The sequence below is a fragment of the Centrocercus urophasianus genome, unplaced genomic scaffold (genome assembly GCF_019232065.1).
Source record: "Centrocercus urophasianus isolate 14NV4802_14NV808 unplaced genomic scaffold, USGS_Curo_1.0 seq_32, whole genome shotgun sequence".
NCBI classification, from domain to species: domain Eukaryota; kingdom Metazoa; phylum Chordata; class Aves; order Galliformes; family Phasianidae; genus Centrocercus; species Centrocercus urophasianus.
Genome location: NW_024884889.1, coordinates 7,434,152 through 7,459,360, shown reverse-complemented (window position 1 = coordinate 7,459,360; position 25,209 = coordinate 7,434,152).

Here is a 25,209-nt window from a genome sequence, read left to right as displayed (position 1 = left end):
AAGAACAAGTCAGCCAGCTCCATGAATATGTTCAGCAGATCAGAAATTTAACTACTATACCCAATTCTGTGTTCTGCTTGTATTACAAGTACCTTTTAGCTTTCAGTAAACAACATGCATCTTCTCTGCCCTCACACACACTCTAACGGGAACTCACAACTGATTGTTTTATGTTGTTGGTAAACTAGATCTACTTGTTAACACCCAGCAACATACTCTATTGCAAGATAATTTGCAGTTCACGTGCTGTATCATGCAAAGTCTCAGAATTTGTCTGCTTTAATGGAGATAGCAATATATGGTTGCATTTATTACTTCACTTGTATTTAACCAAAGAAGAGTAGTTGAAGTTAATTAAACTCATGCACCTATCCAGCGTCAACAGTTACAGAAAGAAAGTAGCTCTAGATACTAACATTTGCCTATCTAACAGAGGAGTTAAATAGAATAACTTATCAACACATTTTCATTCAAACTATACCACATCTAGCTTGTGACCAGCAGGTCAAGGGGAGTGATAACACAAGTTAAGTGACAGAAAAATGTACAGAAACACATAAAGAAATAATCCTATGGGTAACTTATAGTTATAAAAACAACCATGAAATGGCATGACTCTTTTTCCTCTTAGTTGTGACTTAAAGACATCCATAGGGGGGGAAAAAAAAAGGATTGTAAGACATAAGAAAGTATTTAATGCCTTTCAATATTCAAATCACACAGAAACACTCAGCAGACATTTAGAACTGTGAGTGGTCACAGCTCTCTATGTGTTCTTCTGTTACTACAGGCAGCTAGAAACAATTTATAATTTTAGGCTGTTTAATTAGTCAATATGCATCTTGTGATTGTTTCCCAGTGAAAACTTTCTGAACAGACCATTTTTTAGAAACTAATAATCCCTAAATCTTCTTAGAATTTCAAGCTTACAGAGGTCCTAGAAAATGTTTTAATTAGCTTAATTTGAGGCAGATTTGACAAGATGTGAAATAGATGCAGAAAGAGGAAGCTGTCAGACGTGACACACATCCGTGTTTTCTAAATGTTTGTTTATCACAGAGATTTCTCTCAGGTAATTTTCCTCAATTTCATTAAATTCATCTTTCCCTTACACTGTTTTTCCATCCTAGCATACTTGTTTTCCCTCTTCACATACAAATTAAGTTTATTAATAGCATACTTTGCAGAGAGCAGCTAAATAAAACAAAGGTTTGGATGTTTCATGGGAAATGATAGAATATATTTTGAAAAATTAGGAAAAAATATCAGTATATATAATAAGTTCAACGCTGTAAAAAAATTATGAACTTGCACAGATCTTGGAAAATATAGCTTCAGATTATATATTCCATTTTGTTCTGAAAAAGTTAAGTAAGTAATTTCCAGTTTTTCTCATGAAAAATAAGCAGAAAATGAAAATAGTAGACTGCATCATGCATGCATGATACAAATTGAATACGTGGGGGAAAAAGAATGACATTTTTAAAATTTGTGGTCAACTGAGCTGCATAATGAACACACTGCTTAAAATCTTCTGATTAAAAAAAATAAGCAAATGCTCTAAGAGATTCAGCTAGTCATTCCAGGATAAAAGAAAACAACTGTGCAATCAGATATCCACTGGGATATATACAAATCAGTCTCATCCCCTAAGAAAAAAACATATGTGCAATAGGCTACCGTTAAGATAAGAACTGTATCAAGTATGGAAAAAGAAAGAAACTAGCATTACTATTCCCAGCTTGATTTTTTTCCTTGGAGATGTATATTTTTGAAATAATTATTTAAAAAAGCACATTGAAAAACTAATGGCATCTATTTGTTCCTTCACACTTCACGTAAGTTGCTGTTTCTGTTACTAGTTTGCACTAAGTTAAATGCTTCTCAGCACTGAAGAGCAAAGCACTGGAAAAGAAAAATAATTAATTATCTTAATTCATCAGGTGGGAAAAATAAGGCACTGAGTGACAGAGGGCATTCCTGAAGCTTTTACACTTGAATTTGATACTTTGACAGCTTTGTGGCAAAGAAAATGCCACAAAGAAAATACAACTGTATTTTTAATCAGTTTGGTTGCATCTCTCAAACATCTTCAGCTCAGGCTCTTTGTTAAAAAGTGTTTTTTTCAAATGCTGCAGAAATAAAAGGGAGGTTTCTCCCTCTCCTCTCCAACTTTTTCTCCATGTAACTTGTATAAAGGTCTTTCTGTTGCCTTACTTGCTTAAGTCCTTCAGAATATGTTTTAAGATATCTTCAGCATCTCCTGCAAGCAATGAAACGAACAATATATATATGTGTGTGTGAGAGAGAGAAACATGCAAGATAGCAAAGCAACATTAAAAAAAGCAGAGAAACTAAACAGTTAAACCAAAATTTGTTTCTGAAGATTTATTCCATTGAAGTACTGAAATTCTTTAAAATGAGAGAACTCCTGGGTTTCATCTGAGTATTTTAATTAAGTGGAAGTGCCAAAATCCAAATCTTAAAATCATAGTTCCAGTCCTGAGTTTCCCCAGGTACTAAATGTGATAACATGTCACAATGGAAGGGAAAACAACAGGAAGCAATGAGCATATTGCTGAGCAGAAGCACTTAGGAGTGCTATGCATGCACTTCTTATCACATAACTTAAAACAGGACTAATTGAAAAGTGTGTAATGCAATTTGATCTGCCAAATATTCCTCAAGGTTTTAGTGATAAAACCCTTTGCAGATATCTTATCCTTAATAAGGCAGTATATGAGATGGAGTGAACACTGAATTCCAATTTTTACTGTTAACATCTTAGTATATTTACCTATAAAAGTTCACAAAGACCCTCTCTTCAGGTAATCAAAGCAACAGTCAAAGTGAAAACACAAAGTTCCCAAAACATAAATAAGTCACAGAACTGTAGGGGATGGAAGAGACCTCTGGAGATCACCTAGTTCAACCCCACTGCTAATGCACATTCCCTAGAATAGGTTGTACAGGAAAGCATCCATGTGAAGTTTGGATAGTTCCAGAAAAGGAAAATCCACAACTTCCGTGTGTGGCCCATTCCCATGCTCTGCTTGCCATGAATGCTCTGTCACCATCAAAGAAGTTCTTTCTCACATTCAGATGAAACTTCCTGTGCTTCATCTTATGCTCATCGCTCCTTGTTATGCCATTGGACATCACTGTAAAGAGCCTGGCTCCACCCTCTTGACATTTGCCATTTAGATGCTTATGAATAAATATTCACTCAAAGCTTTTCAAAACATATTCTTAAAACTGCAAGCTATGTAAGTTTTTCTTGAATTAGATAAAGTCACAAGCACACTCAAAACCAATGTGATCGTGATTACATTTTTACCTCAAAAGCTCATAAAAATAGAAGTCATAATAATAATAACACCATAGTGGTGAAATAGTTTCTTAGATTTGAATACCAACTTCTTTCCTCCAGGTTTAGCTATTGTACTTGCTGCTAGAACATCCTCAGCATCCAGGAAGTGTAATTTTGTACCCTTCATTGTAATGCTGATAATATAATTCCAGTTTGGCATTTTATCTTTTCTATATATTTTTTTCCACAGGTGAAATTCCATTGGTTCTGTCCTAAGATATATTAGCCGATTATAGCACTTGAGTGCCCTTTGAGCAACAGGTGACTTAGTGGAAAATGCTTCCTCTTTCAACTTACAAATCCTTCCAAGTGGATTAACCTACCCAGCCAGTTTTACAGAGCACTCTGACTAAGAGGTCCCACATGCACACTCATGAGATCCACCTGATTAGCAGTTTGACCCTAAAATATTAATAGCATTTGAAAAGTTTAACCTGATGCAGCTTTGATTAGAGACTTACTTTTGCCCTTACTACACATCTTTTATTCTTCTCAGGAATAAACGTTTGACGGATATCAAAGGGTAGTAGAATGAACAAGATGTAAAGAATGCAAATGAAAAATCACTGATAAAGAAAAGGATTATGCCGGAGCTGCAGACAAAGGTTAAGAGAAATATGCTATTAACTCTGATGTTAAGAAAAAGTGTTGCTCAGAAACAGATGGGCCATATTGCTAATGTTTAAAATCTTCAGTCTCAGGTTTCCACTATACCATGCTAAAACAGCATGTTCTTCCCAGAGAAGATAATGACCTCCTTTTACTACAGAACCCTTACCCTATCTCTTGACAATATGGTCTTCCTCAAATATTCATATAACCACAGGATTTGAATTTTAGAATCTTTCTCTTTATGAATAAGTTCTCACTGTGAACTACTGTATACTCTACTTTTTCTGTAACAAAAGAGGATAGGCTTATTATTTTTAAAGCTTGTGATCCTAACCCACATAAGCATAGCTGTATCTTTAATTTATCTATCCCTTTTAGGGAAGAAACTACGAAGTTTCGTATTTTACTTTGTCTCTGTGAATTCAGGATCAGAAAAGAGTTACCAAACTTTAGTGACTCCAGTCACATAAAGAACTACATTTTCTTTCACAGCATCTAAATTGAGTTACTTGCTGACAAAAAGATTCTATTTTCATTGTGCTTACTTTATTTCCTCATTTCTATGATTATGCTTTCATCACTGCCTACCTTAACCTCATTAGCTAATCTGCTTGGAAATCATTTTGGATCATACTTGTCCAGAACAGATAAATTCCACTGCACGGATCTGATAAATCAAGGGGAACACAGACTTGCTTACAACACATTTTATATCAGATTCTCAGTAACAGTTTTCCTCAAGGACTGTCATGTCACATACATTAGCCTCCATCAGACAAACATGCTATTTGTAAGGAAGGTTATTCTTTAATCAGTTACTAGGTCATGCTTTTCTGATGGATTCCAGGTGTTCTAGAAGTATTAGTCCTTCTCTACTCCTAGGTCTTTATTTCTCATGACAACTCAAAGATAAGCCAAATCACTAAAACATGAAGTACATATAAAAGAACAAATCTAGACAGGAACTGAGAAATTATATCATGGAGATACTAGAATACCATTCAGCTGTTCTTAAACAGTATGCCACCATGCTCAGGAATCTGATCTAGGTGGTTGTCGTGTACCACCAATGAAGTCTTTATCCTATCAAGAACTTGAGCAAAAGTTTTAAACAGATCCACCCACTCACCTGCTGAATTCCCTTTTCATCAGCCCAGTGCAAAAATGAAATATACCTCTTCTTTCCAATAGGGTTATTAAAAAAAAAAAAAAAGTCAGATTCCATTAGACAATGCACTGCTTTAGATAGATTCTTACATTTTTCAAAACAATAGTCAAAAATACATTTCTTGATTAACAAGTTGTTCCATGCATGTTTGCTGTAAACATTCTGTAGCATGCATAAGATTTATTTGTTCAGCATTCTGCGTATAATTCCTTCAGAGCTCTGCCAGCCATAAGCAATGTTACTCAATCCTCCCTTTCACAACAGCAATAAACCATAGTTTCCTTCCAGATTTGGTCGCCCATCATACACCAAAATACTTAGCCCGTTTCTAGTAACAAGTTTACTTTTGGGTAAGATTTTCATGAAATAGCAAACTAGGAAGCACTATGAGAGAGGAACTGTGGAGGACTAAGTGAATAATTCAAGAGGGGTGTGTGCAAGGGGGAACTGTTAATTCCACTGCCAAACTACCAAAACTTCCCAGATCCCTCAAACAACAAAGCCAAAAAATAATCTCTGCTCCCCATTCTCCCCCAACTTTTGGTCTGGGGAGGTAGGTGGGAACAGTGAATTTCAGATTTGGCTTACGCCATTGAAAAGTCTCAAACTAGCTTTCAGGAAAGGAAAGTCTTAATTATTCTCTAGTGTCTAGACATATTAAGCCAGGTTGTACAGCAATGTCATTCTTAAGTGGGGACTCACATCTCTGAATCCTCTTCAGGATTTAAGCGCCTAAATCCTTTCTTTCATTTCAAAAAAAGCTCCCAGAGGATGAACAGGTGGTAGAGGTCATTCAGCTAACAAACAGAACAATAATTAAGCCAAGTATACTTATTTTTAATTAAAAAAAAAAAAAAAAGACTAAGATCTGACACAGTACACAGCAGCAATCTTGATGCAGAATTTTGGATTTCCATTGAAATTCTGAACAAAATAACCATGATAGATTTGTAAACCAAGAAGCTTTGATGAATCTAATCCTCAGCATAATGTTCACCACAACCTAAAATGACATCTTGACTTTTTTTTTTTTTTCCCAGTAAATAAAAAGCGAAGAGCTTAAGCATTCATTTACTTCATAAAACAAAAATTACTATGATAATTGTGGAAGAGATCATACTTCTATTTTGTATAGCTGTTTTCTAGTCTTTGCAGGGTAAAATTTCTGAGGCAAGTAAATCCTGGTTTTGACTGACCTAACATGACAGAAGAAAAAGAAATCGTGACATAATTTTTCAGACAGAATGACATATGAAGAGGACAGCAGTTTTGCGTTACTAAAAGCCGGTCCAAAAAGAAGTGTGACCCTTCATTTAGACTCTTCCAAGGTTTTTAACTTGGAACTAAATCCAAGCGTGTCTCTTGATTATGCAAAGGAGGGCATTAAATCCCATGAATAGAACAAAGATCAAGTTCTTATGCACTGACAGCCACAAGAGTGTGTGGTATGTTTCAGAAAAATATTTCTGTTCGCTGCTGACTGTCAGAGAAGCCTGCCTTCCCTAGCTTTCTACTTCATCATCCAAAGAAAGCCTTGCAGCATAGATCATCACTACTGGAACAGCTGAGCAACTGACTATGACCTCCTAACAGAAGAAAGAGTTTAGTGTACATCATAAAGGCATGCTGTTCATTTTATTTGATGAAATAGTTGCCACCCTTCTGACAAACCTGAACAAGCACTCTGACTTTCATTTATACAAGTACTGCGAAAATACACGAGCTTCACGCTACTCTTCAAAGGTATGAATTATATTCCCTCTTTCATGGATATTTATGAGCTTAGCCATCATGCAAACAGAAATCGATATTTTCAACTCTGCCTAATCCTGAAGGAAACCCCTTTGCTGATTGAGGGTACAGCTCCTTTTCTCACCCTTCATATAACAAGGAGAGAAACCTTGGATCAGTATTATCAAAAAGCATTCCCTTAACAGTTTTCCTAGGCCTGATTATAAGCACTCTCAGTATACTCTTAAGCTACATGCATTCATCAAAGGCAAGCTGTGCCCCGAATGGTTTTTCCCTTACGCTAGCCTCATAACTAGAATACTTATCTAAAGAGTTGAAGATAAGACTGAGATCTCTTTTTCAGGAAAGCTCCCAGGTACTTCTACACTGCAATCAAGATTTAACAGTTGTTCACTTATTTGGATCTACAAGCCAGTTTTGAAAGCACAGAGGTAATCACTGCAGCAGTGTAACTACTCAGTACTTATCCCAGTACTGTTGAGGTTCAAAATGCTGAGTTGCATACTGCCAGAAGTTGCTTGGCAGTATCCAGGTGGCCAATTGTAAATGATTTTGTGTACACACAAATAAGTTTTAAATGCATTCACTCTGTTTGGAGGAAGAAAAAAGAAAAACAAAAAACAAAAAACAACAAAAAAAAACCATAATAAAACATTTACATTTTTAAAAGGGGTTCCAGATAAAAATCTTATGAAATTACCACCTGTAAGATTGACGTACACCAGGAAAGGCAGCAGAAACTACCATAAATGGGAAAGTGAGTAAAAACAATAAAGAAAGATCCCCAAACCGCATTAAAAGGAACATTGTTAAGTATGATATCAGACAAAGAAAAGCTGTCTTTATAAGGGTCAAAGAGCAATGTTAGGTTTGGGAAGTGTCTTTTAAAATAGTTTTCAAGGTCGTGGATAAGAGAGGTCTGGCTGATAGAGTCAGCTACAAGTCTCTCAACAAGATTAGTTCCTAAAGCCTCTTAAAGAAACTAAGTAGTCATGGGATAAGAGAAAGATCCCAACATCATCATACAATTTGTTTGAAGATTGGATAAGGTGAATTTTCATAACAGAGATTTGCTGTGAACAGGATTTGACATGCTCTAGGTTACACGCTATTCAACATTACAGATGACTTGGAAAAGGAAAAAAAAAATAGTGTTGTGGCAGAAAGGATGAAATTATACTGTTCAAAACAGAAGAGCTGAAATTTTTACAAAACCGGATAATAAACTGGCAAATGAAAATGAACATAAGTATGAAGTGATTCAAGGTGAGGAATAGAAACTCTAGCTGGCTATGCATTGGCAATGTGACTAAATTGGTTAATGCCTAGCAGTAGTCCCTACAAATTAAAGCATTAGGAATTTGGTATATCCTTGATATTACGATATCAAAAATCAAAACAGATCTGAAAGGGCTCAGAAACCAGTAAGAGCTCAGAAAAATCTACAGTTGAAATTCTAATAAGTATTTTCAGAACACATTAAAAACGAGCTACAAGGAAACACTTTTCCCAGAAACTGCAGTGTTAACTTACAAATGATCGGTGAAAGAAGGCTTCAAACATAGTGCAACAGCTTGCTCTGATCATAGAAACCTTCATGTATGCTCTGTGCAGCTCTTACACAGTAACAAGAAACTTAAGTTAAATCAACAGTAATCCTTTAGATGTTTAGATGTTGCAAGAATAATAAAATAAGTAATAAAGAATAAAAATAGCGAAAGTGAGCATTGTTTGATTTCCAAAATAATTCTACATGTTCACAAATAATGCAACTCCTTGAATACTTCAAGTGAAACACATAACGTTAGATCTACGTTTGAAAAGGCCTATCTGAAGGAGTGTTGAATAAGAGAATAGTGTCTATCATAGCAAAAAGTCTTACTGAAATCGGTTGGACCGTTTTGTTCTCAGACTGATAAAACATGAAAAAGGTTCCTTATTTCATTTTGCAGTCATACAGCATAGCGAAGAACACACAGGCAAGAAAAGCATTTGACACCAACCCTCTTTAGCTAGAGAACCGAAAGTGGGGTGGGGAAGGTAACACTTTGACATCTGCATAAGGATGCTTAGAAATACGCAATACCTTCAAGTTCCTTGAATTACAGTTCTTCTGGATATCTGAACAAAACTCTTTCCCTTTCCACCAGATAATATATATTGCAATTTTCTTGTATCTTCTTGTAATGTAAAAAGATCCCTTACAGACTACCTAAAATTCCAAAGAAACAGAGCTAGATGTGACCCCCAGTCACAGTACAAGCAGTCACCACAAACCATAGTGTTTGATAATTCTAAAGACTCGCAAAACAAATCTGTAAAAAGAATTAGGTATTTTACTGAACTTCAAAGGAGCGAAGCAGAGAAGGCAAGACTAGGTAGATTAAGGTATTATGCAGTCTGTTAACTCTATGACACATTTACTTCTGCTATTCTAGGTGCAGTAACCTCCACAATCACCCCAGGAGGATTTGGCTTACCTGGAAAAGCTTTTAATCAAACCTAAGAAGTGTGCAAACTTGCAATTTTTTTCCCTGTCAGTTGTATTTTACAATAGAAGCATTTTTCCAAGGCTTACGATATGACAGGAGAGAATTCACCTTCCTCGCATTCAGGCGATGAAGAGTACCCACCTCAATGCATAGCAAGACCCTGTGATGCTGTCCTGTCTGGCACCAGAAAAAAAACTACCAACGGGAAAAAAAATCACATGAGGTGTGATGATTAACACCAGTGAAAGAAGCCACCAACAAAATTAACCCGTGAGAAGCTGGAATCTAATGCTAGAATTGCGCTGGGGAACACTAGGAGTATAAGTTTGCAAAAGGTCAGTAGCTGAGGCATACTTCAGCTCATCAAATGAGAGAGCCAGCTCAGATAGAATTTTCATTTTAAATTAATGAAAACTCCAGAGAAATATAGAACTGCTTTTTCCTTTCTCACAAACTTGAGCAAGAGCAAATCCTGGGAAACCTTGTTTCTCAGTCTTGCATCTTTTGTTGTTGCTGTCATCCTTAACAGTAATCTGTGACATGCTTAGCAATCAGTAGCTGTTGTTCAGTCATATGCTTTTACCAGAGGAGAATATTTTCTGTATAGCAGAACTATTTTAGTGCCTGCAAATGTTTTGACAGACACCTAGAAAGAGCCAGACAAGTATTTTCTTTTTTATTTATATGTCCTTTACACATTTTAAGAAATTCAAAAGTCTTGGCTAATCAAAAGACTGATTTAAATACTGTTTTTCCTTTTAAGTCACAACACATTTTTATTGATTCACTCCTAGCCAGAATTCAAAATTATAGAAGCATGATCATCTTTCTTGGTAAGTAGTTCTGTGTTACTACTGATAATGCACACTTGGTACCAAAAAGAAGACTTGAGTGTAAATGCCATACTTAGTGTTCAGACCTTGGTCAAACAGCAACTGAGTGATGCTTAAGTCAACACATAAACTGTAATGTTTGCAGGAAGATTTACACAAAGTGGTGATGAAATCAACGGGGAAGAATTTCTCTTCCTTTAGAGCTCAAAGCTGTTCTTCAAATCAGTGTCTGAGATAGAAAAAAACAAAGCTGAAAATTTCATGGCATAAAGATCCTGTAGCAGTACACAGAACTGTTAGAGTGGGAAGGTACCCTTAAGGCGCATCTCGTCCAACTTCCCTGCAATGAACAGGGACATCTACAGCTAGAAGTGAGAATTTAAATCTTTGGTATTGTTAAATTGAAAATAAGTGTTTTTGATAGGAGTTAGACTTCACGGTATTTCTCATAATAAGTAATTGAAACTACTAAGTTCAGGATAGTTTTAGACGGTTCTCTACTTTCAAAGCATGCGTCAGATATTTATAAATCTCTCTCACAATTTCATCAGAGTGAAATAAATCCCAGGGAATAGTGCTAATCAATGCAGAAGTGTAACAGGGTGAGCTGTCTGCAGTACTGCAAAGGACTGTTTTGTGCTGTAGCACAACAGCATATGCATTTGTGTCATTACGCAGTGAAATGCCACAGATACCCTAATAGACTCAACAGATCACACAAATGTTGTCACTCCTAGCTGGGACAAGAAGTGATGCATATCTTCCAGCTAATATTATTTTACAGAATTAAATCTATGGTACACCTCCAAAACCATCAGCAAAATAACTTGTTACTTTTGGTTTCCAATTTGCAAATACATAACTTTCATAACTGGTGAAACTTTCTACTACTTAAAAGCTTTGTAATATTTGTATTTCTCCAGAGTAATTAGTAATGCTGAGCTGTTGTTCTGATAGGTGCTGCTGTGAGACTCAAATACTACAGACATACTCCAATTTTAGTCATAGCTTTTAAACAGGAAGTAGTATGTTGGCTGTTCAAAGTATTACAGATGATTTACACTAAAACACATTTCAAAGTTTTGGGTCATTTCATCCTTTCACTATAAAATGTTTTTCTGAACACCAAAAATCACAGAATATATCTACTTCCCTAGCCAAAAGAAAAATCATGACCTTAGCTGTGGTGTGTATTAAAATATCATGGCCAGAAGTTGAATAGATTTGCTTCAAGAGCTCATCAAGTTCGAAAACTATCATAGTTTTAAAAGTGCATTATTATAACCCAAGAAAATCCTATACCTTTAACTGGGTAAACATTAATTGTTAAGGTTACAGTAACTTCAGTATGCAGTAATCAAAATGTTTATCCTTACTTATATTTCAGTGATCTTTAAAACTAATGTATGGGTAAAAGGTTTTTGTTTTGTTTTGTTTTTGTTTATAACTGGGAAAAGGTAATACAAAAATTGTCTGAAAAACTGTCTAAGTGTGGATGACAAAAATCAGGTCATGCACGTATTCCCCAGTTACTTTACTGCTTCTCGAGATAAAACCTCTCAAGAGAAAGCAATTAAGACAGACTGCATAAGATTATGAAATAGCCTTCCAGAGTCATCTGAACAGAGGTTAGTTGTTTCATGAAAATGTTGGCATGATATCACTTCCTGCAGCAACGACACAACTGCGATGTCTTTTCTACTGATGGATGACCTGAAGTCACACCATGGAACGCAGCTGTTGAACTTCTCTTGTGTACATTACGACCAAGAAACCCAGTGCTGTGTAGAAGATTTCTTTCCTGACTGCATCCAGGTCTGAAATGAAATAAAACATCATTTCGAATTACCTTACCTCACATTTGAAACAGTTATGATTTTAGAGTTTCCTGAATTCATTTACATGGCAATTCCTAAGCAGCAGATACTCAGCTTTTTCTGGAAACACCATAAAATTTACAACTTAAAAAAAAAAAAAAAAAAAGAAATAGTCACTTTTAGAATCCTCACTCTACACTTCACTCGTAGGTAAATCCCAGCACAAAGATGATGTTACTTAAGTTTAACGTTAGCAAACACAAAAGAAGAAGAAAAAAAATCTCTGAAAGAATAATAACCACTGAATATTGCAAGCTGTTCAAGGGGAAAAAAAAGCCCTGACTTACTGAGCTGTAATGTTGCACTTTTAACTTACAGTTATAGTCCTGAAATTACTATATTAAAAGATATACATCTTCAACAAACTCAAGTGAGAATGGTCTGCATTTCAACTGATCACTGTAATAAGAATAATTCCCAGTTAACACAAATTACTATCAAACCAAATAGTTAAGGTTGACTGTGTCATCAGAGAATTCCAGATATTTTGTGATATCTTCATGAAAACAGAATGTAAATAAATCCCACTGATATACACAAGTATCCAGAAGAATTTCAGTTTAAGGGAAAAGCTCCAGTTTCTATGGTAGTTTGTTCTGAGTACTGTGACATTATAGTGTCTTCCAGATGGAAAAGCGTGAAAACATCCATACCGAGTGTAAGCCGTAAAGTAAAGGATTACAGTGATAAAGTCAAGTAGATGCCTCTACAGAGGAGTTTAGATAATCCACAGGAAAAAAAAAAAAAAAAAATAATAATAATAAAAAAAAAGACTTAAACACAAGGAAAAGGACCTCGCAAGTTAGATTTGACATTAGCTGCTGAAAACCCCACAAAATATTAGACTGCTGTGTTCCTTCCTGGGATTCTTACCATGTTCCATTAGATGCCAAAGGATTACTTTGCTGGCAAAGAATACCCAGTAGGTTCTCCTAATTCTGTAGAACTAAGATGCCCACGTGCATGAAATGTAGAAATCTTAACCACAATGCTAAAAAAAAAAAAAAAAAAAAAAAAAAGTTACTGAACAATACTCACAGTATGAAAGTAGTAAACTCAGGGGAAAGATATTGCAGTAATTTCCCAGTGGCTGAGAAAGAATTGATTCCAGGTGTTGCAATTAGTTCATTGAAATAAGAAGATAACAGTAGAGAATACCAAATTCCAAGGCTGATTTATTCACCATTATTTGTATGCCTGAGCAGGTGTCTTGACAGCAACATCAGCAGCAAGTTTTACAACTCACAGGTGTAATGCCCCTTTCAGATCTCCAGCAAAGGCAGCTGTGTTTGAACAGCTTCAGCCTGCCAGCAAACAGCTCCTCATACTCCTGCTCTTCCCAAGACACTGTTCCCAAAACTGCTGCAAGCTTGTTCCACTCTCTTTACAAGTAAACTAGAGGCTCTTTGTGCTTACACACAACCACAACCTTGTTTAATGTATTCCTTTTTGGCTGCTGCAGAGGTAGCAGAATCAGCAGTTCCCTGGCATGTATGTACGTATCCTATTTGCAGTCTGAATTTTGCTCAAATACAAACTGTTCCCAACTGCAGTGAAAAGTTTGGAGTTGAGCACAGAACTTATTAATCCATTTTAGATGCTCATAAATGCCCATTACCTAACTGCACAATCAATAAGGTATCTACCTTCATGCCATCTCTGTGAAACACTATTATCCTGATTTTATAGAGTGCGACATGGGAAATTAGAGTCCTGAATGTAGATTATACAACCATGACTTGAGTGACTGTTTCTTAAACAAAGGAAATAATTTACTGGTTTAAACAGTATTAAAAGGTACCTCACAGCTCCACAGGACTACCTACTAAGTATAAAACAAATACAAAGTTTTCTCTGTGGTGAAGTTGCTTCATTTTAGCACATAAGAGAACAGTCTCAAGTTTCAGTATGGAATCCTATCCTATTCTATTTCCTGTGGAAGTGAAGAGCCATCAAACACAATTTACCTGTGTTCTCCAACCAACTGCTACACTTCAATTTGTTGTCATCTTTCAACAACATGAACCATGTTTAAAAGCTAGACTTTTTATTTTAATCAAGTACTTGAACAGTGGAAAAGAAATTTAGAGGAGAAAAAGGTTCTTTATTATATCTCTAATTTAATTGTCAAAGAAAAACAGTGCTGAAGCAAACTGAGAATCTATTAAGCCCACCACCAGTAACTTACCAGTGAGTGTCAGTGCATCGATTCTGACCTCACTCAGGTAAAGACATGCCGCAGGTTTATCGTTTCACCAGTTTTCATGATCTATCCTTGCAAGGTCCCTCTAGTCTACATGCAAAGGCTAAGTGCTTCTTGCTGTTGGATATGTGGCCCAGCTATCCCAAGGAGCGGTGGCACGAGGCCAGCGGAGAACAAAAATGACTGCTCACTGAAGGTAGAGATTCTAAGAGCATTTTAGATCTAGTGAATTTCTTCCTAACACATAAGTACATCAGAAGTGCAGCTTCCTCCCATCGTTGTGATCTCTGTTCTTCAGATTGGCAACTGACTTAACTTTACAGACAGAGAGACTACCCCTTGTCTCATGTAACTTAAAAGTGAGCCTTCTGGCTGGATAAGAGAGACAGATTCCAATGGGAGATCCATCTGTTCTTACTCAGCTAAAAGGAAGGTATCTCTGATGCCAAGATTCAAAGGCAGAATAATGAAAATAGGGTGATGTGGAGGAGCTTCTTTACACTGAATGATGCTTATTATCCCCTAGGGGATGTCTTCGATGTTAAGCTTCAAATTTTCTTCCCCTCAACAGCAGCAGGTTACATGTTCATTAAAATAACTCGATTTCATTATATAATGATATTTTACTATTAAATATGCTCAGTAATTACTATCCAGTTACAATTCATTCAGAAAAATATTGGAAAAACTAAATAGGACTTCATAAACTGACTCTCCCAACCTCCTCCAAATTCACCTCCATGGCATTTATATAAAACATGTATTAGAAAATGTTGTAGAGATTGTTTAGCTCCCTAGTGGCTGAGGGGGAAAAAGTTAAATATATATTGGCAACTCTCATGTATCCATTTCTCATACAAAATAAAAGAAAATCAAAAGGAAAAGAAAGGATACAGTTCCATAGAAGCAAGTCTTTAGAAATTGCTCAGTCTGATATTTGCTATTGCTAAGTTCATGAACAGTCCAAGGCTGGCAACTACAATGAGCATGCCTGAAATATGAATACTGTGCTCTGGCTGAAAGCAAGCCACAAAACTACCTCAGTATTAAACTGTAATACAGTTTCTGAGGCACAGTTCAGCTGAAGTCCTGAAAGGAAAACACCTGTTAATACTTAGAGCTTGAATAATTGGGTTAGATTGAAAGGATAAATGTTTTTATAAATCCTTAGCAAATTTCTCAGTGGGTGGTGTTGTTAGAGTTAAAAACTTATTCAAGACTGTTTTACTTACTTATTTTCCCTTCTTCTTCCCAGGGAGTCCATTTAGGATTGAATTACCCTTCTCTCTTTCTGCAATAGAATAAAACTGCTGATATATAGCAAATAAGCGTAGTAATCTCTGCTCATCTATTGACCTAAGGCACTCTTGTAGCATTTACTGCTAAAACCATGGGATAAAAAGATTTTTATTATTCAGAAACTTGTTCTCGCTAACATACATTGCAATCAGAATGAAAGAATGGAATTTTATATTAAATCCTTCACCCTGATTGAGAAAAACAACTGTCAAAACTCAAGCAGATTTTTGACCCACTAATAGTAACCAAATAAATATTTATTAGCAGCCACAAGTTGAAAAGCCGGCTCATGAAATTTAACTGTTCTTGAATCAAGCAATTGTGCAAGAGTGACTAAGATAAAGCTGGGGAAACAATAAAAACACAAGAAAACTCCATTGGCTGGTCTGAGGGTTTGCAAGAAATTTTTGTTTACTTTTTGTATAAATGGGCAATTAGAACTGCATTATTGCTGGAACTTCAGTCTCACAGCAGCAGAGCCCATGCCCTCTGGAAGTGTCCATTTCATGATCTTGAAAACAACGAAGATGATAAACATGTTCAGAGAAGGAGATCAGCTGGTCTGCTAACCTGTCCTTTGGGACTCAGCATTCTATTTCTCAGAGCTGTCAGCAACAACGTGGAGTGTTTTGAAGGTTTTGAGCTATCTATCATTCAGTGTCCTCCAGGACTGCATAGAGAACAGGAACACAGTTTCATGAGAAAATATTAAAGTTATCATCCCACATCAGAAGAAAAAAAAAGACCTCAGCAGAAGACACAAGAAAAATAGTTATAAGCCCGGACTGTCACCAACACAGTGGGTTTGAACACCCATCTGAAGCATATCTTGCTGAAAAGCCAGACAGAATGAGAGTTTGGACCAGTTTTCTTACTGCTGACTTCTGCTCACCACATTCCATTGCACTACAAGCCTCCAACAAGCAACAGTTTTTGTAAAATACGATACATTTCAACAAAATTGATTATTTTCCTGATAAGGAAAGATTTTCAGTGTAGTTTCTCACCAATTAGCAAGTACATCTTTAGCCTACTCTATTTTGTTGAGGATAGATAAATGCTGTGAATGCCCTTCAGTTTTAAATTTGAAAAGCTTCATGATGGCTGCTACTGTTAAAGGCATTTGACAACTGCTGCCTATGATGGAGAATGCTTTGTGATGTTTACTGTGTTCTTCTGTACATATATTTAAAGAATAATTTAAGAACTCGGGATTTTTTACATATCTGTCATAATCAAGGAATATTTTAACATATAAGTTTACATAAAACTTGACATAATTAGATTTTTGCCAGTGAAAAAAATGCACACAAATACAAATTGACCTTTCAATCTTATCATCTACTTTCTGTTCCAACTTTTGTTGCTGTTTGCTTTGGGGAACTGATTTTTTTCACTTTCAATTGAAATATTACTTTGAAACATATCAATGTCAGAATAATATGATGGTTCTCTCATTCTAAAAACTTTCAACGCATTCAGTAATATCTGAGCGTAAATATTTTTAAATGATACTGTTAAATCCATGCTAAATCAGCTGTATCTACCAGCTTAAATCATTACCAGTCTCTTCAGTACTGCCTGTCAGGCAAAGATCCATTTGGAGATCACATCTCCCAAAATCAGGCATTTGAGCCAGGTTTCTAAACTCTCATCACAGTCAGTAGAGATAGCCACGAAAGCTAATGGATTATGCAATTTGGCTGACTAGTCACCACCGTGCGGAACGGCTCCAGCTCAGTCTAGAAACAACTGGTAAATCACACTTTTCTGATACTGAAGGGGGAAGAAAAGCACAAACACAAAAACAGCAAACAAAAAACCTAACCACACGCAAGAAGGAACTGGAATCTTTGACAAACGACAAAAAAAAGCCTGAGTTGTTATTCCTTTAATCTTTTTTTAGCCAATGAATACTTATAACACTTTTTATGTACAATTTGAACCATAACCTTATCCATGGGAATCTTTGGGAACAGAAACCTCAAGCTTCTGCCTTTTTATTCCAAGAATATTCAAATTATATTCTGTTAACTACTCTTCAATGAATGCTGTCTCTTTTAAAAGATGCATTACACTTCAAAAATATTTCAGTTAGGCTGGTAAAACATGAGATGCTCATGAAGATTATCTCCAATTTCTTCAACTTTTAAAAATGAAGAGATGTTGGCCTAAAGTGCATTCTTTGTGAAAGCAACATCACCTGAGGCGCTCTTCTTTCTTACCTGGGAGCAAGAGAGTATTTCTACATAGAATATACTCTTTGTATACAGCAACCCTGCCATATGCGACTCCCTGCCATTTGAAAAGCATATTTTATATCTGTTTCTGGCCTCCTGCTTTTAAAGGACATAACTTTAATGGAAATTTTAAATGTTCATTATGTACTGAAGAGTGCTACAAGAGTCATTTGGAATTATGCATCTCATCTGTGGAATTGAAATATGTTTCTTAGAAATAAGAAACACTGTAGCTTCCTCTCATAAAAGGAAGAATATCAATACACCGTAAGGAGAGATCAGCTCCAGTACAAAATCCTCAGTGTTTTCAATAGATCATATTGTAATATGGTCTATTCAGAAAATTTCAAAGCAAGAAGCACAGGGAAAAGAATTCAATTCTCTTTCTTTCCTTCCTTGAATACGGTTAAAAGCAGTTGATTCTGGAATGGGGGGTTGGGAAAACAGTGGAGGAAAAAAAGAGTAACAGAAGAAAGAGAATTTTGATCCAGATTATCCCTGATCTTGACCCCATCTTCTTCATTCTTCATTTTAGTTTTGTGAATAACTCTTGTTTTTCTCCATTTTACTTATTTTTTTCCTTACCAGATTACGTACTGTATGGGAACTGTTGAGTTGCAGCCTGAACCACTGACTGAACACCTGGAGAAAGGAGCCCCTCAGCCCTGGGAGCACAGGTGAAGGCAATTCATCTGTGTGACCAGAAGGGGTGGAGACTGGCTGCACCTTTCTTAGACTCCATTTATGGGCTGACTGCCCCTATTCTGTAGTTTACTCAGGGAGATTAGATCTTCTTTCTGCAGCTCTGATTATATACTGGTGCGTGATTTAACTGAGAGTTGAAAATTCCACATCACGTGGAGCTTTTGAACAGGTTATCACTATACAAAATGTTTTCAGATATTACATGCTAAAAGAGCTCATTGCACCCCAAACCATCTATACTGCTATGATTTAGTTCTTTCTTCCATCTCTGATTGCTTGCAGGAAGGTTGTCAGCTCCATTCTGAGGCTCTGCCCTGAAGCATCAAGCTGTCTTTGGAGGCAGTTTTCTATTTTTAAGAGGTTGCTGTACACTTTGAGTACTCAGACTTAGAGGCTGCTAACCACAGGCTATTCAGAACACATTGCACCACTTCAAGTTATAAAGAAAGAGAAACCACACTGAAATTCCTGAGAGACACATCAGTTCAAAGGCAAAAAGTTAGAAAAAACCCCTACTAATTCCACCTAATACTACCTTGATTCTATTGACTCTTCAGAACTATGATCCTTTACATCCTTAAAATCATCAGTTCATATCAAGCATACATTAAGATCTATTGTACACAACATACCTCTGAGTACAATTTAAAGACTAAGCAATGAAAGTCTTTCAAAAGTAAAGAGTTAAGATCCATTCCACAACTGTCTTCGCATCCTCCTGTGATAGAGTGCATCTTCATAGAGCAGCTGGAACTGTATACTTTGTTCCTTGCCTAACACGAAACAGAAAAATATCCCACCCTACATCAAGGCATGTCAAACTTAAAAGAAAGGAAGAAGTAGCCCTCCTTTCTTTATTTTAAAATCTCAAACACACACAAAAAAATCCACCTAAATTGCTTCAGCTGTGCAGACACTCCCTTTCAGGAAACTCATACCACATGAAGGGAGATTTGCAAAGGGTGGATTGTAGTTTCAGGTGATTCTTACATCCTTTCAAAGGTTTCCATAAAAATTATTTGTTCTATGAAGGGGAAAATAGAAGATAAAACAAAATGATTCCTTAATCCAAATATCTACGTAATCGTTAAACATAATGGACGTAAGCTTGCTATACATGTCAGTAACAAGCAAGCTCTATAGTCACATGAAAACACGGTGTCTGCTGGAAAATGGCTGTAATGAAGAAAATTTTTGACTACAAAAAAAAAAAAAAAAAAGTATGTTTTCAGAATCAATCTTTCAAAGGAAATTGATTGGTTTCTGTATAACAAATACATACTCGTTTTCTGGAGAGCAGAATAATGCCCAGTAAAAATAGAAGAAACAGGCAGGGGTTTCAGTTTAGCTGGATAAGATTGTAGCTCAAATTTTTGCTTAGCTTTTGTCCTGAGTAGAGTCAAGACCTGTTGCCCCAGGTAGTCCCAGTTGCAATCACTCATCTACCACCTTACCAGCTGTTCCATTCAGTAGTCAGCTGAACCAAAGAGAAGAATGACCTGTGTGGTCAGAACATGCCTGAGTCAAGGATAAAAATGAGTGTTCTCAATCCACAAGCACAAACACATGAAGCTGTAATAGAGAGAGTATTCTCAGGTGTTGTAGAAGATATTTTTAGCTGTGTTGTGCCCTAAGAACATTATCAAGGAAATTACTCCTAAGGATAATATCATTTGTATTAGGCTTAAAGGAAGAAAATGCCATTAACAATTGGCAATACTAATCGTAATGATGGGAAGGGGAATCATTAATGATATTTCTGAACCCTCTCACTGACAATGCAATGGGGCAATAAAGCTCTTATTAAATAGCAGTGGTCGGTAACTGAGATGGTATATCTTTAATGACACAGTTGTTCTTCATATTTCAGTCATTCTGAATGGGGCTGCAACATGAGCCTCACTGTCTGGACATAATTTCTAGGTGACAGCCTAAGAAACATGTGTCTCATAAGCAATCAGGGCTGATGCTTTCCTTTTCTGCTGCTCTGACCAAGGAGAGTAAGAAATGACTACCAAATACTTCTGTAACAAAACACTTTTTTAGCAAAAATTCACCTTTTGTGTGCTCCAATATGCAAAGATCTTGGTAACATATAGATAGGATATTCTCACTGCTGATACGATGGAGGTAATACATTTGGAGTACAAATCAATTTTGACTATCCAAACTAATGTTAAAAGACTGTAATCAGTTTATTTTTGTTCTAGAAATAGTAAAAACTTTTTCAGTAATACTAAAGATTCAACTGATCTCCAGCAGTGATTTAATAGAAGCCAGGACTTGTACTTTTAGAAACACATTAGAAAGTGGGAAATAAGAAAATAATCTTGTCCATGTTCTGATAAGGATTTAGGGGTTTTCTGAATTGTAGATTCTAACCAGAGCTTTACTTTTAATAGTAATTGAAAAAAACAGAGCCCAAGAAGACATACTTAACATCTGAATAAGAATAGAAGGGAACATTTTGCTGTTTCCATAAAAAGCCTTCTGGTTCTGAAGTTATCTATTATAAATGTCATGAAAGGAGAATTAACAAGTGTGGCCAATTCCTTGGCTATTTTTTAGGCAAGTCACATTTTCCAGTGCATTTATTTTAGAGAAAATACTCTGGAAAATTCCTATTGAAACAGAAGCCTCTGAAAGCAGCTGGGGAAAAAAATAAACAAGAATTATTAAGAATAGGGCTGTTACAAGTGTAACTCTCATACATACATTTTATTCTTTTTTTTTCTGAAGCAATCTGATGGACAGACTTGTCATTACAGCCAGAATTTGAAGCATGTTTCATCATCCAAATGCACTGACTTAATCTGTCTCTTTAATACTTCTCAAGTCCCAGAGGGTTTTTTAGAATGTAGGAAGCTTCTGTTAAACAAATTTCCCACACATCATTTGTCCAAATGAACTGACTTTCTAGCTTGAATATGTTTTTCTCCAGCAGGTAGCAGCTGCTATATACTGTATTAGAAGAAAACTCCCCTCAACCAACAATAGACTAGCAATCTAGTAGTAGTCCTCATTTCTAATTTGCTTATGCTGATGCACTCCTCAAAGTTTAGGTATCATTCAAATGTTCTGCTATTCTTAATTGTAAACATCAAATGAATGAATGGTGGCATTACAGATCTCAAACAAAACTTTATGAGCTTTGTTCCAGCAGTTCAAAAACCAAAGACAATCAGTGCTTCTAAAATTTTCTTCCACTCTTTTGTGCTTTAATATAGATATGTAGTATCATAAATTTTAATTATTCTGAAGGGTGAAATTTAGTATTGACAATCCATTTTTTAGGAGGAATTGAAAGAATGCAGTGAAAGGAAAGGATAAAAAGTGAAATAGTTCTTCTCAATTCTGATCTGGAGGTGACAGTTTGAAAAAGAGATGGGTATGTTACAATCACGTAACACAGAAATGCTGCAGCAAAAGTAGAAGACAACACGATATACAGAGCCAGGAATTTATTTTAAAAATGATGTTAGCAGTCTAATTAAAATACAGCCAACTGATTAGCATAGTTACATTAATATTAACACATAGTCCAAATTCTTACTGAAAAGCCCCACTGGTAATGTCACTAAATTTGCTATACGAAAAGCTTACTAATCTCTTCTGCTTTTCTTTCGTGTTATACTTACCAATCACACATCTCTTTGGGTCACAAGGTTGGTGTACTAATCTCCATCAAGCAGAGGTAGGAGAAGAGTTGCAGTAAATCATCAGCATCCTGAGTGGGGTTTTTTTGTCCACTGAGATTTCAGTTTAGGTGTGGGGGCCCTCCTGCCTTGATACCGGTGTTCTTCACTTCAGGATGTTTTTGCATGCTTTCTTACTATGGTCTACTTTTTCCTGTGGTTCCCAACCCAAGTTGAAAAGTTGCACTGTAGCCTTTCTCAGATTTATTTGCTTTGAAAGGGTATTGCTCTTTAGACAACGAATGGATACCCAGGTCCACCAGACCTTTACAGCAAGGAGTATTCACAGCACCTATACTAAAAGAAGCTAGGCAATAATCACTAGAGCACCAAAGGACTATTAAAATGAACTAAAATCAGCTCAGGCTGAGGCAAGTTCAGACAAGACCAGAGATACTGTACTTATCAGATCAATATGAAACCTTCAGCCTTTTCCTGGTAATGTCAATGGTCATAAATGATGGGCTACAGATAAGGAAAATATTGCAATAATGGTCAGGAGAAGAAAACTGTGAGGTCCAAGAGACAGGTAAAAATATATTACGGCACTTAAAGCACTTTGTAGGCGAAAAAAGATGAAGGATTTATGGATCCCTGTACATGAAACGGATAGATATAAGATTTGCTTTCAAAACAGTCACTTCCAATATCCTAAACCTGAAGATGCATTCTCTGCTACGTTACATAATGCCCAGCCAGAAAAAAATAGGTCAAGCAACAGCTTCACCACTAGATGGCTGCATTGTTTATTAGAGCATGTCCTCTAAGAGATTTTTCTGTGGGAAAGCTTCTACAGAAATAAATTTCTCTCTTACTGAGCAATAACACATCTTTGTGTTCATGACTAAACAGAAATGAACATCTGGAGGAAAAAAAAAAAAAAAGTGAAAAAAAAAAAGGATTTAACTTGCTATGATAAAACTTTGAGAAGGGAAAGAGATCACCCGTTAAACTCTTCTTCCTTTGGTGAACCTTTCAAAATGAAAGGCATATTCCATCTCTGGTCTAGAACAGAAGAAGTGTGTAGGTACTAATTGTTATTTACTGCTTGATCTCCCCAGAGTAGCAAGTACTGAGCTCTAGCTTTGCACTTATATACACAGCTTTAGATTCAAGGAAGGAATTCTACAAAGAATGATCAAAGGAGGAGATGTCCACATAACTTAAACAGTCTATGGTAGTAGATGAGCTAGCAGACAGACCTGGCTAACAAAAGATATCTTAGTCCTTATGGAAATAAGGCATAATCTGGCATTCTCAGATGCAATAGCAAAGTAAGAAAATAAGGATATGATTCCAAATCCTGCAGGAGCTGAGAGCAGGTGCCTCTACAGAAGCAGGATAGCAGACGTTTGGCAGTGTCTGTGCAGGCAGAACTCCTGGTTCCTGACAAATTCTGCAGTCAGCCAGTCCCCTGCATCAGCACAAGAATTAGTTTCCAATGAGGCAATACCTTCCACTCAGTGGGGGAGTGGGGAGGAAAGAGGAAAAGGAGGGAAAAAAGAAAAACCTGGAAATATCCTGCTGATGGTTGTCACCTTACTTGCCTGAAACAGTGACAAAAGCTGCTGCCAAATGCAGATGCCCTTTGGTATCTTGTGCTGAGTGTGCCCGTAGATCCCACTGAGTCTTTAGAAGGTTCCAGGATAAAGATGCTTTCTTCAAAATGTCACACTGTGTTTCCGCTTAGCAGAAAAACATGATCCTATGGCACACAGCACTGGGATTAGAGAATATCAAGGGGGGAAATACTTTATCTTTCAGATGTTATAAAACAATGGAAAGCTACCAGGGAATTGCCACTACTGTGACTGAGGCTTCCAATAAGCTGATTAAAGCCTTCTTTTGTCCAAGTAATACCAAAGTTTTAACTGGAGTCTAACAGTATGATTGTGCCAAATTGAGGAAGCCCCATTTCCCCTGCCCACAGGGCCTTTTGTCTGTTTTTCCAGAGATAAGAGACAAGTCACAAGAGTTACTTTGTGTAGCAGAGGAGAAATTTTAGCTCTTGCTAATTATCTCCATGAGAGTGGCTGCTATTTCAAGGAAAGAGTGCAAATATCCTTCTGATTTTTGCATTGTCATTTATTTATACTGCTTAATAAGACGAAAACAAAAAGTGACGTCATTTCCTGGTATAGGTTTGTTTCTACCCATACTCCTTTGATGTTTTTAAACCTCATGGATCTGAAGCAGTCAGTATTTGCTCAAGCTGCCCTTAGACCAGCCCTGACAGCCATCCCTGCAATCTGCAGGCACTGGCTGGGGATACCTGTGATTCCAAAGGAGTTCCTCCCCTAAACAAATATCCCTTTCCTTCCCAGTAAAATGGTTGCCCAGATTGTACTTATTCTAGTAATGTATGAGTGATGTTGTCTAGATGTTGTACATGATTTATTTTTTATTTTTATTTTTTTTTTAAATTCTGTGTGACTGGATTCTGGGTTAGCAGGGCACAAGAGACTTTAGGTGCTTAAAGCGTTTACATTTTCTCAGAAAACTCTCATTTTTGTGCTGTCACTTCCACATGGTGTCTTATGTGCTAGATGTACAATATATAACAAACCCAAGTCCAAAATTCGGATCCATAAAACCTGTGTTTATCTACCACCAGAAGTTCAGCCCCTAAATTATCCTCTGCATGTTGGCTTCCCCCGGTACATCTTGTGGAAGACAAAGAGCCTGTTTCAGGGCATATCAAGATCTCACTATATTTTAACAGTGCTAAGCAATTTGAGGATTTATTTCAGGCTTAAGGGTCTACAGAGCAGGCCCTTTTTGTCAGAGGAGGTTCCAATTCTTCAGTGTTCTTATCCTGGCTTGACACCATCCTAATAAGAAGTTTTCCAGTCTCGCACACAGATCAAATGAACAAATAGCTGTCCAAAAACATCCACTACACAGAAGTCCAAAAGGCGCCTCCTGGAAGCTCAGAAACTGCTGCCTTGCTTTTTTCATTATTT